Genomic DNA, 17,282 nt, shown 5'->3' on the forward strand with positions numbered 1-17,282 from the left:
ATTTTCCAATAACTTTTTTATAAAAACAATTAGTTTGTCATGTGTGTGTTCGCATATAATATAAATAATTTCATAAAAGGGCTAGCGAACAAAGCTCGTTTTTAGTGCTTATAATTATATATTACAAGCGACGAATATACATATATAATCCAATTTAAAATAGCGAGCCGATAAATGTCGGACTGAAACACATCAGCTATCGTTACCGCGACGATGGGGTCGGTGATAACCTCGGCAGGTCATATTTCGAAGCGCGAATTAATTGAACGTAGAAAACGTTGGATAACGGGCGTATGACGTCGTGCGACAGTCGAAGGATAATTGTGAGGCGCCGCATCCGAAACGGACGTAGAGTTCGGAGGCGACGCAGCCGGAAAACTTCATCGCATGTATAAAATATTGCTAGCGCATAAAAATATAATGTATTAATCACAAGGCGAACGGGTCACACTTTATAGAGCGGAAATTTCCACGTAAAAAAACGCGGAATGCGAGCCTATTCAAGCGGAGACAAGAAAAACTTGTTTTTCACGTCTCGACGTGCGATTACGTACGCGTAATTATAAATACACGACAATTATGCGTGATGGCACGGAGTGGGGCAACACAAGGATCCACGGTAAAGGCCTTCACACATAAAATTCCGTAAGGACATAAAACGTAAGCGTAAGAAGATCACACAATACTTGATTGGGATTGGTCGATTTTCTTACGCTTAGGTTTGACGTCCTTACGCGATTTTATGTGTGAAGGCCTTAACCAACGAACGAAAAGTTACCCGCCGGGCAGCATACGGTGCAAACGTGCGTATGTCTTGTCCGCGATAACAACGGGTACCCCGCGAACAGCGCGATAGCCGAGACTGGTGATAGCGGCGAATATATTCGTTAGCGCGACATTATAATCGTCCGAGCAGTTAACGCAATTTACACGCGAACACGATTCAGAAAGGCTTCGTAAATTTTGCACGATCAACGACCATACTCAGTCAACCCGAGTGCGGGAATTTGTACTTGAGATTTACAATAATATTTTATATATTTATATCTTAATTATCGTATACGGTGAGTGCGAGATCATTCTACATAATCCGTGTCACGTCCCCATCCACGACTTACCCACCTGTCGGCGTTCCAGATTCCAGATTCGAATCCTGGCTGAGGTAATATTTTTCGCAATAATTTCTTTACAGTTTTTAGATAATTAAATCGCGTCGATTTAATTCCGGGGAGGAAAGGGTTTTTAATGTTCCAACGATAGCTGTGTTTTAGTCCAACATTTATCGGCACGCAGTTTTAAATTGGTATATATATGTATATTCGTCGCTTGTAATATATAATTATTGCACATGCGATCTTTGTTTAGAGTGCGTACTTAATTTACGTAATACAGACGTTCAAATAAGGCTTTACCTTGAATCCTGTACGAAAAATTTGACACTGATAAATTACGAGATACTAACTATTGATAATAGCGAACCACGTTTGTTTAATAGTTCAGTGGCATGTGATGCATCAAAACCGATAAAAACAGTTCAGTTTTCTACGTAGCTTGTAGAACTAGCAAATTGTACAATTGACGTACAAACACACGCGCGCAGAAAGACTGACAACGAACCGTAATCGAACCGCAGCGTATAGCTGCGCGAATGAAAAAATAATCGGAAACTCTGACAGTGACGTGTTCACCTGTTCGAATTTTAGATCGACCTCGGGAAAGAAAAAAATTTCGATGCTGCGTTACAATCAGTCCTGATCGAGCAGTGATTATTTGCATCCTAGCTTAAATTTATTAGCTCATATTTGCAGCCTGAAGAAAGACGCGCGTCGATATTAATTATTTCGTAAATCTGTACACACACACACACACACACACACACACACACACACACAGTAAATGTCTACACGGAGAACTTCATGAAAGTCTTTTAGCTTTGAAATATTTTTTATCGAAAATTCGCGATCATTGTTTGTCTTTATTTTAGGAATTCATAAAAAGTTAGATCGAGTTGAAAGTAATAATATCATATACACAAGAATATCCTCCTTGAAGTTTCTTTTATTTCTTCTTTTGCTCTTTAAATCTCCTATGCGGCAGAAATTAGAAATTTAAGTAGCACTCGAGAATTTTCGACAACGATACCGGAAGCGTGTGATATCGATCTGAGCATAAACGATAAGATGTCGGGAACGAGCCAAATTGCGAGTTAATAAAATTGGAAAACAAAAAAAGTTGCACGACTCACGGGACATAAAAGTCGTGCTTCCTTGACTAGCTTTCGCCGAAAGATTCGAAAACTTTCCACATCGGAACAACAACTTCACGGACCGCTTTAAAATGTAATTTGCACGACCAATTTAAGTCAAGTCACCGCGTGCACCGGCTCCGGCTCTTCTTCTAAGCGTAACTCTTCGAAATAATTAGCAACGTCTTGCGTCCGAGGTAAATCGTGCCCGGCGCGACTATTCGGAAAGAGAGCGAGCGATTTACGTTGGTCGTCTCGTTAAAATTCGCTCTCACCTTTCCGCTGCCTTCCTCGGTAACTTTTGTCGAGCGTGTAATTAAATTTCCGGATCCGCTCCGTTGGGGTCGGCCATCGGTTCTGTTTGCGGCCTTTATAATAGAGTTCCATGCGCGGAATAGAGAGAAAGAGAGAAATTATATGCCCGGGCCTCCCGCGCAACAACGAATAAATAACGACGCAGCGTAAACCTAAACACGCGGATAGGGACCAACAAACGCTATAATTGTTAATGCCGCAAATGGTGGTCGTTTGTCGAGACGGCCGATGGCTATTTAAACGGCAAACAATCTGTTTATACGTTGCATTTTATCGCATACATATACGTTTTCGCGCGGCACGGTCGTTCCTGGTAATTGTCCAGGCGCAAACTCGCACACGTTCGCAGCTTTCATACAATTCGATTTTGTTCACGCTGTTGCCGTCGCACCACATCCCTCGCGGATTAGAACATCGGGGCGTGTATGCTTTCAATTCCATTAAACAGAGAGTATTGTATTTTAAGAATTATTGGCAAAAATGGTTATGTGTTTGAAAAGAATAATTGATTGTATTATCTTGATAATCTGTAATTATTTAAAAGAATTTAAACTAATTAAAAAACTTAAGTTTTTATCTGTGCAAAAAAGGAGAAATAAAATACATCCTTTCTTAATGATCCCTTCTTTACTGCAACGACAATGACCTGATTGATCCTCAAATTAAATCTGTATTTATAGAATTTATTCATTTTTGAAAATGCAATCTCTCTATCTAATTTTTACCATAGTATAAGAATACTTTCCTTACTCCTCACACACTCAAAGTCAAATTAAGAGATAGTAAATGTCACGAGATGAGATGAATAAGCAATTATCAGTAATAAATATTTAATTACGAAATAACGAAATAAAAGTAGCATAAACGACATTACTTTTTAACGAAAAAGTGTCGCTGGAATATTTCCTTAAGAAATACTTCGAGAAATGTACTTGGAGAATAGCGCAGCGACTATACGGAGTATTCGTCGACCTTCGAAAAATCTCCGTAACTCGGATAAAGCTCGCCCGCCGCTTGCAAATCGACCGTCGCGCATTTGACTATTCGAAGGCAGATATTAAATGAGTAGCGTATCAAGCGAATTGAAAACGTGCCCGGAAAAGGCCGCGCGGAGAAGAAATCGGGGGCTCGCGAGCTTATTTCGCATTCGACGTTCCGGGTCGCGAATATTTCAGCGCGCTTAATGTTTGCGCGCACGAACGCGCGCGCACGTGAACCGGAAATATTTCACACTGCGCTGGGAATTGCGCCGAGTAAGAATCGCGGTTCTAACGAACGTTTGACGAGAGCTCCAGGGGATGAATTGCGGAGCTGTTTATGCTCCGAAATTAAAATAGTCGCGAGAGACGAAGCGTTTCCGTATACTTCTTCGCGCGAACGTTCCGCGTACGTGCAAGGTGTGCATGAAATGCATTTACATATCCGCGAATTGCAGGAATATGCGTAATTGGATTTTCTGATTGAATCCACATATGGTTGGTTTGCATTAAGATATCCAGATACTATGATGTTTGATAAGTTAAAAACACTGTTCTCAGCTCCAAAATCAGCTATTACACAAAAATACCAGTTTTTTTATAAAAAAATTTCATAAAGGGGCTAGCGAACCAAGCTTGTTCTTAGTGCTTATAATTTAAACTTGTTCCAGTTACAGAAAATAGAAAATAGTTTAAAAAAAAAACTGTTTCAGAATTTACCAAATATCTCGACAAATTTAAAATAAATAAAATTACATAAAATACTATTTGGCATTACATTAAAAATTTTATAAGTAAGCATTTGATAAAAATAACAAGACATTAACAAATAAGATTTTTATTTAATTTTTTATCAAGAAGACAATTCAAAAATAACCTACTAAGAATTTTTTCTCCCGTTTTTTAATTTTTCATCTCGAGAGTAACGTATAGGCCTACGCTTAAGCAAACAAGCATTTCTTTGCTCGTCGCTGTCTCTCGCAACAAAATCAGAAGGCGGCGGTTCGTCGAGCTGGAAGTAGGAGATGTCAGGAAAGGCGCGAATCCCCGGCAAGTAAGGAAGGAGATGTTTCTCTTTCAAACGCAAATCCTTGTAATTTACGGCAGGTCTTTAATGTCACAATGCTTCTTCGCTACATGAAAATTTGTGTCGGCAAGAAGGAAATGTCGTACGTCGAACAGAGGTCGAGGATGGGATGGCAGTAATGTGTGGTGGAAAATTGCAAGACAGTGAGAGAGATGTCCCTTTTACATAGGAAAGGGATGCACGCGATGGTGCTAAGAGGTAAGATCGAGACATCGGCGGTAAGGGGGTAAGGACGACGAGAAATGGAAATGCCAGATTGGTAGATGCTGATGAGAGAGGCGCCCGCCGCGTCGTTGCGCCGAAGGAGCCTGAAAGCGCGACGGGAATGAGCTTAACGGCGATGCAGCGCTCGTCCCCGCGTGTATTTTCAAAAACATCTTACTTTAGAGCGAGCAGAATAGAGAGAGATGGAGAACAACACGCGCCGCGCGACGCCATCAGGGAATTAATAATAAGCTGCTGCTGGATCATTCCGTCCTCGCCGTCGTGGGAGTTGCCTTGTTACGTCGTCGCTCGCTCAAATTTGTTCTTATAGATGCTGCAGAGCGTAGCTGTTCTGCGCGTCGAACTAATTCCGCGGAAGCGGCTTGACGAAAGCGATTTAATACGCTCAAACACGAAGCAATATAACAGATAGATACACGTAATAAAGAACGTTATGAGAAAATATAGGAATTAAACATTTCTCTGTTATGATTTCCACGCTGATTTCAAATCTATTGTATAATAGATTTGAAATCCCGCTCATCCCGCGTAATAGCAAACCTTGGTAAAATTGAAGCTACTGAGTATGATTTCGGTTTTATTTAACAAACGTGTAATTTTTATTATAGCAACTTAGCGTCGCTCGGAGTGGCTCAATTGAGCCAGTGCCTACTAATTAATTATTAAATGACTGACATTTAATGCGTCGGGAGAATTAACAGAAAGCAAGCGAATCCGCTGTAATTTATGACATTATCTTCTGCACCGCAATAATATAAGCAGTTCCATTAGGCCAATAATGATTAATTAGCAGGGTAATTATTCCGTCAAGCTCGGCCAATAATGCGAAACACTCATGGGGAGGAAGGACGTGTGATCGTAAATTACACAGATCCATTAAATTAATAATATGAAACATCTGGCGCGCATTTTAGTTCGTGTAAAAGAGTGGATGATATTTTTATCCGCGTGATTAATCCGACCAATATAAGAATGGAAAATTCGTCGGAAATTTCTCGCCTGTTAAGTTTCAATAGTGACGTTAAATGCTATACAACGCTATGGCGTTCTCAAGTGTTGCTTAATTCCTCTACGTATCCTACGGGAAATCCTGCAGAACTGCCGATCCCCGTAGCTAGTCATTTATAAGTCGCTTGTGGCCGACGGCTCATTAAAAGAGATTTAGTAAGTCGTTAACTCGCCCGGCCGGGCCACAAATGAAATTTATACAGTTTATTTAAGGGACCGGGATTAAACTTTATTCACGACCAAGTCATGACAGCATTATTCAACGTCGGTTTGTTCAGAATTTTTGAATTACTGTTATTTCTGCTTGAATTATTCTCGTGCAAGGTGCTGCCGCGACTATAATCTTAATAACATATTAACATCTATTTTACTAAAAATCTTCCATAATAAATGGTCGACTCCAGATACAATATTTTCTCAAAATTAAGTAGATTTAGAGATTCCAAGGCACTTTCTATACATCGCGTTATACGTCATACGTTTAGGGAAAAATAATGCACAAAATATAAAAATATTTATAAATAAAAATGTTACAATACTATTTACATATTTCTTTTACATGTGACTTCATACTATGTAACTCATAATTAACGACGACATTACTTTAACGAAGTCTGAATATTACGTAGACAGATTAATCTTAAAACATCATTCTAAAAAAAGTTGAATCGCTTACGTAATTAACCCAGATTATTCTTCCCTTTTATAAAGGGAACCGTTATACTTAATTGGCATTAATTAAGAACGCCAAGGAATTCGTTATACCTGCCATCGTTACGTGAGGGATGCCATCGGCGTGAACGTTAATTAAAAAGGGTGTCCATGAAGAGAAGACGAAGGAGAATTGGATACACGCGAAAATCGATCCTCGACAACCGTGAAATAAATCGTATATGAAAATCTAATAAAATACATTGTAACATCAAATTCTTTATATCGTATATATAAAAAATTTTAGATCTTATTCCACAGATATTTTATACAGCCTTATTCAACAAATATTTATACGACGACTTGTACTCTTAAGGAAAGATCAACGTGTATCATGCGAATTTATCATGTTTTACAAATCTACACTACACTTTTGTTTCCCGGACTTTCCGATAGTTATCGAAACATATTGCAAAATCTCTTGATGCAATCGCGACGGTTGATGCGACGCAAAATGGAGATCGCGAGAGACAAACGTGCGCGGTCGCGCGTTTGTCAAACGAGAAACAAAAAAAATCTAGGGGACGACACTGGACGACACGTGCTGGCCGTAAATCAGCAATCAGTCCAGTGGATCTAGCGTTATCGGCGAGAAATGAACAGTGACAAATCCGCGACGACGCTAATGAAAAATCACGAGCGATAGAAATCGTTCGCGAGGATGGCGGATTACACGAAGGGTAGTGTCGAAGGGAGTCGATGAAGGGTTCGGGTGCGACGTGCGACGGTAACGAGAGGGAGAAGGTCGATGGACGTCCAACGGGCTAGCATAAAGCAGACCACGCTGCTGACTTTATGGATTCGATTATTCGCGCTTGCTGCCTGTGCAGCAGTTCTCTCTCGACTCGGCATCGTCGATCGCTGTACGGAAACGAGAAGGGATGGGAAGGTGACTTCGTGGAGCATAATTTAAATTTATATCGAGCCCGGCCTTGGTGAGTTGGCAAGAATGCTGTACTAGTGCCATATAAAAGCGATCGTGACGGAACTTGACGAGTTTTTTTCGCAAGTTTCGAACCCGTTCTTCTCAGTGCCCCCTCTCCTCGTAATTATTATTCATTTTTTTCTCGCTGCAATTTCGCGCATCATGTTTTATGCAATATATTGTTATATGGTATAGAAGACGGTCGACGACAACGATAATGACGTGCGATTACAATTCTGAACACAACAAGTAATGGAGACAACATGACGACATGCCGCTTATATAATTTATCACGCTCGACTTGATTCACGCGCAAACCTCACCACTCCGAATATAAATAAATGTATAAATTAATTAATACACGGTGCTGAGCCATATCTCGGCTAATACTTCAATTAATTTTATACGCTCCGTGTTCAACTATTTTCGCGAAATTATATCATACTTCTAGAATTTCGATAAATGACAGAATTATTACCTCGAAGAATCGATCGCTGATGTGTTTTAAAGAGTTTTGTGGTAATTAAATGTAAAAATAAGGTTCCGAAGATATACCTAAGGCGTCAATATTGCATTTTTATTATACAAAAATTATCACGTTCTTATTTCAGTTACTTTCAATTTAAAGTATTTTTAACAAAATTCTTGGAATACTATCTAGAATTTTCTATCTAGGTTTTAACAATTATCATACGATACATCTGTCCTTGTTAAATTGCAACATCATGTACACTGGGTGTGTACATAAAATCTGTTTGAGTGAAAATCTTTCTTATTAGGACTTTAATCTTAGTTTCAATGGTTCAACGCTATTCTTTGATCAAGTCCGATTAGTGAAACACTTTCGATTTGTACGCGTAACCTATATAATTTGTATATTAATTAAGCAAAAGTTTCCATGAAGTGACAGCTCTATGTACAAAGGGTACAACACAAAGTAATATCAATTAAATATAATTTTTCCAATTTTTTTTAAGTTTTTATTCTTCAATTTACCATTCTATCCATTATTTCGGTATACGTACTTTAATCGTGTAAATGGGTTTTTATGGGTTTTAATTCTGTAAATCCAATTCGACGAAAATCGGGCACTTGTGAATATCGGTAATTGTCGTCACGCCAGAATCCCCTTAATACGCAACGTGCAGTTTATGAAACAGAAAAATAGCGTAAAATATTTGCTCGGATAAATATCCGTTGCTCGATATACGTTTACGAGTCGTTAATCGCGAGAATTATTTAATTGGGCGAACCAATCGTTAATTGATCATAAGAAATTATCGCGTTTGGCGTGTGGCGTGTGAAACTTGTCGCGTTTTCGAGGGCAATAACGCGCGGCTCACGCCGTTACCTGTCTGTTCGAGCGCGATAAGCATCACAAAAAATGAGTATCGAGCGTCGAGAGTCAAAAAACTGGGAAATATTAACCTATGAAATATTTAAATGTGTCATACTGCGAAAATGTGCCGGATATTGTACTCTCCATGTTTCAGATTAAATATCAGCACGCGATCAATATATCACTTTTCGTTACTTGCGCGACACGATCTGATGATTCGTATATCATTTCGTTTATCGCCAGTCTCGAAAAATAATAAATAAATTTAACTTAAACTGACGAAAAACTTAAAGCACAATGCGAAATATTTCGAAATTGCAAAAAAAAAAGAATAATTTCTAAAATTCCGATCTCTTTTCGCTACAATTCTTTCTTCGAGTAAATAAATCGCGCGAAACATATAATGTCAGGAATTAGGTATTATCTTGATACACGCATAAAACGTTAATCATGAGAGAGATAATTAATTGCACAAACTGACATTCCTTAAGAGATTAGAGAAATGATCTCGTTTTCTTTTCACAATTGACGCGATCTTGAAAGGAGTATAAACACACAGTACGGAGAGCGGCTCGCTCCACTACCTGCCTGCTCGAGCGTCGTCGCACGAATGCAGAATGGTAACACAGCTTACACAGCAACCTTGTATATAAACAACATTCAGCACGCTACGTGCGTAAACAACAAATGCAACACGCTATCAACCGCTACGAAATATTTAACAATATTGCAATCTAAATAGTAAGTGTGTGCCAAAATATATTTCGCTTCTTGTATTTCGTATTAATTTCGATGAATACATTATTATCGAACATTATATATATGTACTTATATAAACTTATTTAAAGGAAAGTCAGAGCTCTATCAAAATTTCTGAAAATAAGTTATTAATTTTACAGAAGTCACTCCTTTTAATACTTCCAGTCATTTAATACTTGCACATTATTATGAAAATAAAATTACATATTATATAGATGTAAATTTAGATATATCATCTTCCATAATGTATCTATATCTATTATAATGTATCTATTATAATGTATCTATCATCTATGAGTTTTATTATCAAATGTTATCAATAAATAAATGTAATGTAACTTTTATATTTTACGTGTATAATGTCTGCATTAATTATCAACTTTTATTATTATTAGATTGCGGTATGTAAATAATTAAGGAGGTTCGATGGCTTCATCGGGGAGAGTAGTGGGACGCGGGGGTTCTGGAAACAGCGCACTAGCGTTTGAAGTAGTGGGAATGAAGGGGATTGCTCTGATTGGTCGCCGCGTGTATAATGCGTGCTGCTGTTCACGTCGTTCACGACCATGACAGTCATAATATGCAGACGAAAAATCAAGCAATTTATGCTTTAATAATTAATTTTTCTACGAAATGTGCGGTAACCTTCCCCTTTCTTTCGCTCATTTATTTGTAAATTATTAAGTTACATGTGCAAATTTCTTTTTCTTTATCATTTGCATTTTTTCTTGCACTTATTTCATTCTGAAGGTATATGCAATATGTCATTTCCCATAAAAACCATAAGAACCTATGTTAAAAATGCAGCCAGTTTCATGCAATTTTAATATGTTGTTCTGGAATGCAAAATAGAATTATGTGAATTTTTTGGGAATTTTTTACCGTCCCGTTTTGAAATAAATCTACTCCTAAAATTGTACTTTTTAGGTTTTTGGAGTAGATTTTTTTCAAAACGGGACGGTGAAAAATTCCCAAAAAATTCACATAATTCTATTTTGCATTGCAGAACAACATATTAAAATTTCATGAAATTCTCTGGATTTTGTTGTAGCCATCGAACCACCTTAAATAATTTCTATTCATGCATAATTTATATGTAGGATTATTATTATTTATTGCTTTAAGTTATCATACCACATATATCTTGAGTTCCTAGCAATATTGTTCCACGCAAAATAACGTGTCGCTTAAATTATCGGATATCGTCTATAATTAACCGCCGCTTTATTAATCACAAAGACAGATCGAATGCAGTATAATTGAAACATGACACGCAACGTTGCACTGGAAATTTCTCTCGGTGTTTTCGCGAAATATGATTTCTCTCAACGGCAGCCTTTGCTTTCAGACCATTAGAGAAGCAAAAGGGACGAGAATAAAGACTTTTCAATCGGGTTTATTCAGACCGGCGGTATACACCCACAGACTAGCGCTTGCCTCACCTCTTTGGAGAAATTGGAAGAACACAGAGGAAACGGAACCTGAAACGCCGCGTCGTCTCGGAAAAATAGCGCACCGGAAATTGGGATTGTCCCCTCTAATTTTACGTGCCAGAAATGACTTGATCGCGAACCAATCGAGGGAGAACGCGACGTGACCATTCGAATACAAATATCTCACCGCAAAGGACTCCACTTAGCGCGGGATACAGTTAGCGAGATCACGTACGTGACTCGCTAGAAACTTTAAATAAAATACAAATTTTATCTATGTGTATCCTCTCGTTCCTTTTTACTTTTAAATAAGCAATTTCTATTCGCGCACAATTTACATTCATCTGGCTTTAAATATATTGCGCGTGGAATGATTTGCAGTTTAAAAAATATCGATTCTGTATTGCACATACGACAAGATACTAAAAATGATCTTTAACAATCGAATAAAATAATTCCATGGATAAACTACAGTTTACTTCCTATTGCATCAAGTAAATTATGCAAAAGATATTCAAGATATATAAAGGATTCAATTTCGCTGAAATGTTAAGTTACGTTTTCTTGTTTCTTAGCAATGTGAATAAATTATGTCTCATAATCTTCCATAGATAACTTCTGGAACATGAATAAATTTACATCGCGATAACAATACCAATTCTAAGAAAGTATTATAAATTTTGATCGAAAGTATGAGCTTTGCACTCCGTTTCTTGCGTCGTGAAATTCGTATATGTTTGTTAAGGCTCTTCTCAATTTCCTTCTGCGCACTCTCTACTCAGATTATCTCAACCTCGAGTTCCGCCCTACGATGAAAACCGCCGTTCAAGCCTTCCGAGGGAAATCCACCGACAATCGGAGTTGCAACCCACTCCCGGCGATCCACTCGCAGCGTTTTCGATCCGCGTCTCGAGCCGGTTTAGCTGCGGAGTTTCGCGCGACGCTGATGGAGGGGCCGTCGTCGTTTCGTTTCGTGTAATCTAGCGCCGAGAGGAGAGAGGGCATCGAGACGCCGCAGCTACCGTTCGGTCCATCCCGCGGACAAAGAGGGATTAGCATGGGAATTACTTCCGGCCGAACGATAAAGCCCCGACGCGCGGAAAGTTCAAAGCCGGCAACGCGGCTCGTTCGTAAGCGCCCTTCGTTGCATGCCATGCACGGCAAGAGAACCCGACTACATTTCGACAGAGGAAATTGACGCTCGCCCCCGATATTATTCCAGTTGCGAAAGGGACTTCAGCTCTTCGCGCTGGATGTACCGGAGGGCCAGACCGATCGGATTCTCGATGCGGCGTGGCCTGGCTTTCGTCGCCGATGACGGGATCGTTCGATTGGAACGATCGGACGGAACGAGGCGGGCGGGAGATTGAATTCTCTTCTTTTCCTCCCGGCTTTTTACCTTTTCCATTTTCGCGTTTCGTATCCATCTCTTTTTTCTTTTTTTTCATGCGCGCATATACGACAACGATAAGAACCGCTTCATCGATCGTGTTATCATACGGGGATTGCGTTAGATAGTCGGACTTTTGGCGTCACTGTTACTGCGAGCGGACGAACTACGAGAGTAGAATAATAACATGCAGCGATCTCGTCTGTCGAACGAGAGGCTCGTGTGCTCTGTAAATTGCTTGTCGAGCGAGAATTTGATACTTTGCAGCATGTGCCATGTAAAACGCTGTTTGTTTGCATTGTCGTTTATTGCGAAACGTGACTGTGAGGAGGGAGGAATTCATTCGCATAGTCGATGATCACGCTGTCAGATTAATGACTTTTTACACCCTTGATTTCCTTTTGCTAGCTAACTGAGAAGAAATATGCAGGGAAAACTAAATAAAAGGGCAAGTTATGCATAAAAACAAACTTGTTAAACTCTCCACTTTCCCTTTACTGTTATTCATTTAATAACTAACAGAAAACTCGATGTTTTACGGTATCTGTGCGTAAAAAGATTGGTTTCATCTATTCCATAGAGACAATATGCTTTTTCACCGGTCATTGCAAAGTTAAATATAAAACGCAACACAAACTTTTATTCAGTAAAAAAGTATACAATAATATCGCCGCAGATGACAAACTTTGTTCTTGCGTACTGCACGTAAAATACATAAAATGTACGTAAAAGATGTAAACTAAATAAAAAAATAAAAAGATACCTTACGATTCTTCAGTATTCGCATTTTGAATTTTACCTAACTCGTTTTTCCACCACAAATTTTATGTTCAAAGAGAAAAGTTCATGGAAGAAAGGAAAAATGTTATTACTCAGAGAGAATGACATCAGACATTTCATGAGCTCGGATCGGAAACGAGGGTTTCCGTAGAACGGGATCGAAGACCAAACACGCGGAAAATCGACGCGTAAAATACGAGAAACAAAGACGATAGATGAGTAAAATTTCATTCGATATGTAATCAGACGCCATTGCGGTCGTTACGGGGATATTGGCGAGAAATGAAGTTTATCGCCTCAAACTTCATCATCGTTTCACGATCAAGAGAGCTCGGATCAGTGGCCTGGTTTTATACAGAGAGATTCCCGAACGGCAAGGAATATCCTCGGTTTAAATGGATTCGCGATGAGGGGATGAAAAAGCAGAGGAAAAGCGAGGAAAAACACGTCAGTACAAGTGAAGAGATGAGAATGGAGAAGCGAGTCGCACGTGGTGACATTTGCGGAATATTATTCGAAATATAGCGCGACGTTAATATTCTGCTTTATATCGAACCGTATAGAGACAAAGTAAAAAAGTTTTCCCTGGCGAAATGAGAAAGGCGTCGTTTCCTTCGCTCTTTCGGAAGTTCTGCCTTCCTTTGTCGCGACTTGTTGGGAAAAGAAGGACGTCGAAAGACGGCGATGCAGTAATTAATGTTATCATAAAACGGGATTAATAAAGCGATATTGTTCGCGAATCTTCGCAGCAAATGTTATATTTGGCGAATCGATTCCTCGTTTTATTACATTATATTAAATTAAAGTACGGAATAAAATTCCCTTGGGTTTACAATACGTTCTAAACTTTAATATCAAAGATTTCCACCAGGAAACTATCATTATCTTAAGTTTTATGAGATTTTTTTTTCATAAATTCGCTATCGACATTCTCTTCTTCAATGAAAGAAAATATATGTAATAACCAACTCTTCTTGATCGTGGTGATCGTGGCGCAGAGAAATGTGCACTGGTTTTAATGAGCCGGAGATCCGAGTTAAAATTCGATCAAAAATTGTCGATTTTTATTAGATCGTCACCTGTCGCGAGGTGATGATAACCCATCGTGAATATCTTACCACGTAAACCTCTCTGTATCTGTAACGTACATTAACATTTCAGAGAAAGCTGAACTTGGTAATGTATGCACGTATATTGTATATTTCTTATAAGATATTGCTACTTTACATTAGATATTAGATCAATACCAAAAGATAGTGATCTAATAACTAATGTAAAGTAGCAATATATCTTCTAATAAGAAATATATATGCATGCATACATTAGCAAGTTCAACTTTCTCTAAAATTTTAATGTACGTTACAATTCGATTTCAACTAAATAACTAAAAAGTATCGACATGATCGTTATCGTGACTGGAATAAGCACAATAAATTTAATAGAGCTGATGGCTCGCTGTCGCGATTCGTTTATTTCGAGCGCGGTTCGTTCGAAAGATTCGGCAGGCTCGCGAAACGGCCTTTCTCACATAATTTATAACGTGTCGTTGCGAATGAGGAAAGTTAAGCGGTCGGCCGCGTCGTATCTCGGAGTTGGAAATGCCTCCGAGGTCTTTAAAAGTCCCGCAAACTTCATTAAGAAATTCGGCGCCCCGGGGCACGAGCGCATCCGTTCTCGCTATATAATATACGAAAAGTCCGGCGCGACGGAAAAAGAACTTTTAAATTTAGTTGGCTTAACTGACTCCGCCCGGCAGTTTAAATGAAATTACATGATTTCGGAACGGGACGAGAGACTTAACGACTTGCCACTCCCCCAGCGGCTCGCTCATAACGTAACTCCCCGGTTGATATACATCGAAACGAGCCGGATTCCCGGGATGAACTAGAAAAGTTGGCCCACCACCGACCGCCGTCATTAAGTCGACCCTGCTAACTAACTCGTAACATCTTTATCCATCCGACGATGATAACGGAATCGATAAAAGCCACTTAGCATGCTGCAAATTATTCAAATTGAGCTGAACATGATAAAATTAACTGTAACGAATTAAGATTAAGATAAATCGAGATTTACGGACATTTCTTATTATTTGATTTTCACTTATTACATTTCGTAAAAATTATGAAACTTTTTTATTATTGCTTGTAGCATCACTTCGAAGAAAATACGATATTCCTTGCTTCGAGGAATGTAACCAATGGACCGCACGACGACAATTTAAAAAATAAGTGTATCATTATTTTTCGATATTTTATTTCATACTTATATAATAAAAAAATCCTTTCGTAGTTTAATTAAAAAAATTATCCGTTATGCAAAAAAAACAAATCAAATATATCTAGTGTCATCGCGTGCTTTCGAATCGTCGATTAATTTGTGGTCGATTCTATTCCAACGACAAAATAAATATGAATTTTTTTCTCATAGTTTATCTACTTTTATTAAAATAATGTTAATTTAAAATAGCTCTATCTATAGCTGTAATTTTAAAGTTAATAAAATTTGTTTAATTTCTTTAATTAAAATGGACATGATAAATAATACGTAAAAGAATTAATGCCTATTTTTTTTCAAATGGTACTATCGATCCTTATTTTATTTTTATAATCAAAAGCACGCGACGATATCCAGAACACTTTGCGTATATTCCAATTCATCTCACAGTCAACAGTGTTTTCGTCATATCGATTGCTCGTTGCAACCTATAACTCGATTTATGCTGCTCGAGAGCATTGCTTGTCCGTCGACAAAGCGGACGGCCAGCCGCGAAAAAAGCGAGGAACGAAACGGCAGTTCGACGAGACGAGACGCTCGTGTAATCAAGGAAGCGATCAAATTATAGCTGCTTGCTCGAAAGGCTGATTGCTCGTCCACGGGGAAATTACCCTCTCTTTGTTCGGTCGACGTTACTTGGCGGCTCGAACCTTTAATTGACACTCATAATTAAGCGTTTTCTTTTTCGTTCGATCCAATATCGACACGATCGTTCCGGAACGGCGCATACATGAGAAATGCAATGCAAAAGCAAGACAGCGATGCAACGTGCTCAACGTCTGATGCTTGAAAGTGATCATACGCGATTTAGATCGATTACGCAAATTCATGAATCACCGCGTCGCGATCGCTGGATTTATTGCAATATGTGGCCAGTGTAAAACACAACCTTATCTCTCTGACAAGCCTACTGGAGTTATTTTACTTACTCAAATAAAACAAATCGCGCGAATCTTACTCTATCAGTACTACATTTCGTTATTGCTACTCAGAAGATATATCAGAAGAAAAGCAAATCTATTGATAAACTTATCTACATATATTAATAAACTAATATCAATAATGTATTTGCTCAACAAGAGTTAATGTGCTGTTGTAAAAAATGTGTCTATTTCTGTCAGCATCTGCTATATACTTTAATTCGACGACATAATGCTACGTTGCTTTCAGAAAAGTGAAGCTAATAGCGTGAAATAATGAGAAATAAACAGTCGTTACAGCCGTAATCAGACTACGGATTGGGATTAAGATTGGATTGAAATTTAATCAATCAGAATAAAGAAAACTAATTTCAAGTTTAGTGAACTTTGCTCTAATTGGTCAAATTTCAATCCAATCTCAATCCCAATCCGTAATCTGATCACGGCTTTACAATTCCCGCTGTTATTTCGACTGTCATCAATCACAGATTGAATTTTTATGTTTATAGGCAAAATTAATCGAAATTAATAACAATGAGAGGAGAAATAGACCGACCACGTAAGAAAATCGAGAAGTAAAATCGTCATTTCACGAATAAATTCTGACAGCGGTAAAGTATCCAAAAATTTCGAATTTTTCAACGCGAGTTTCTCATGCGTCATCATAAATCCAATTACTTAACACATTGAGCCGCGTGAATGGATTCGAAGTTTAGGAAACATTTGATCAGACGACGAACGAGACCATAAACCACGTGGAGAAGTGACGTGGAGAATTTTATTTCCGGTCGTTTCGTTTCTTTCCAATTAAACTAACGCACGTTCTCACTTTATGTATTAAAAGTATATTGCGCAATTTGCTCAGATATATAAAATCTCAGATCAATAAAG

At 38.5% G+C, this 17,282-nt stretch overlaps 1 protein-coding gene across 1 annotated transcript in view; it reads left to right on the top strand.

The window, feature by feature from the left end:
* The first annotated feature begins 679 nt into the window (after positions 1-679).
* The window catches only part of LOC112468483 (linear gramicidin synthase subunit C-like), a 33,034-nt gene continuing 16,431 nt past the window's right edge, over positions 680-17,282 (top strand). Inside the window, exon 1 of the mRNA XM_025037679.1 lies at positions 680-1,162. The gene's annotated coding sequence lies outside the window, so the exon portion shown is untranslated. The remainder of the gene's footprint in view (positions 1,163-17,282) is intronic.

This window comes from Temnothorax curvispinosus, unplaced genomic scaffold (assembly GCF_003070985.1).
Source record: "Temnothorax curvispinosus isolate PA1 unplaced genomic scaffold, ASM307098v1 QBEX01018536.1, whole genome shotgun sequence".
NCBI classification, from domain to species: domain Eukaryota; kingdom Metazoa; phylum Arthropoda; class Insecta; order Hymenoptera; family Formicidae; genus Temnothorax; species Temnothorax curvispinosus.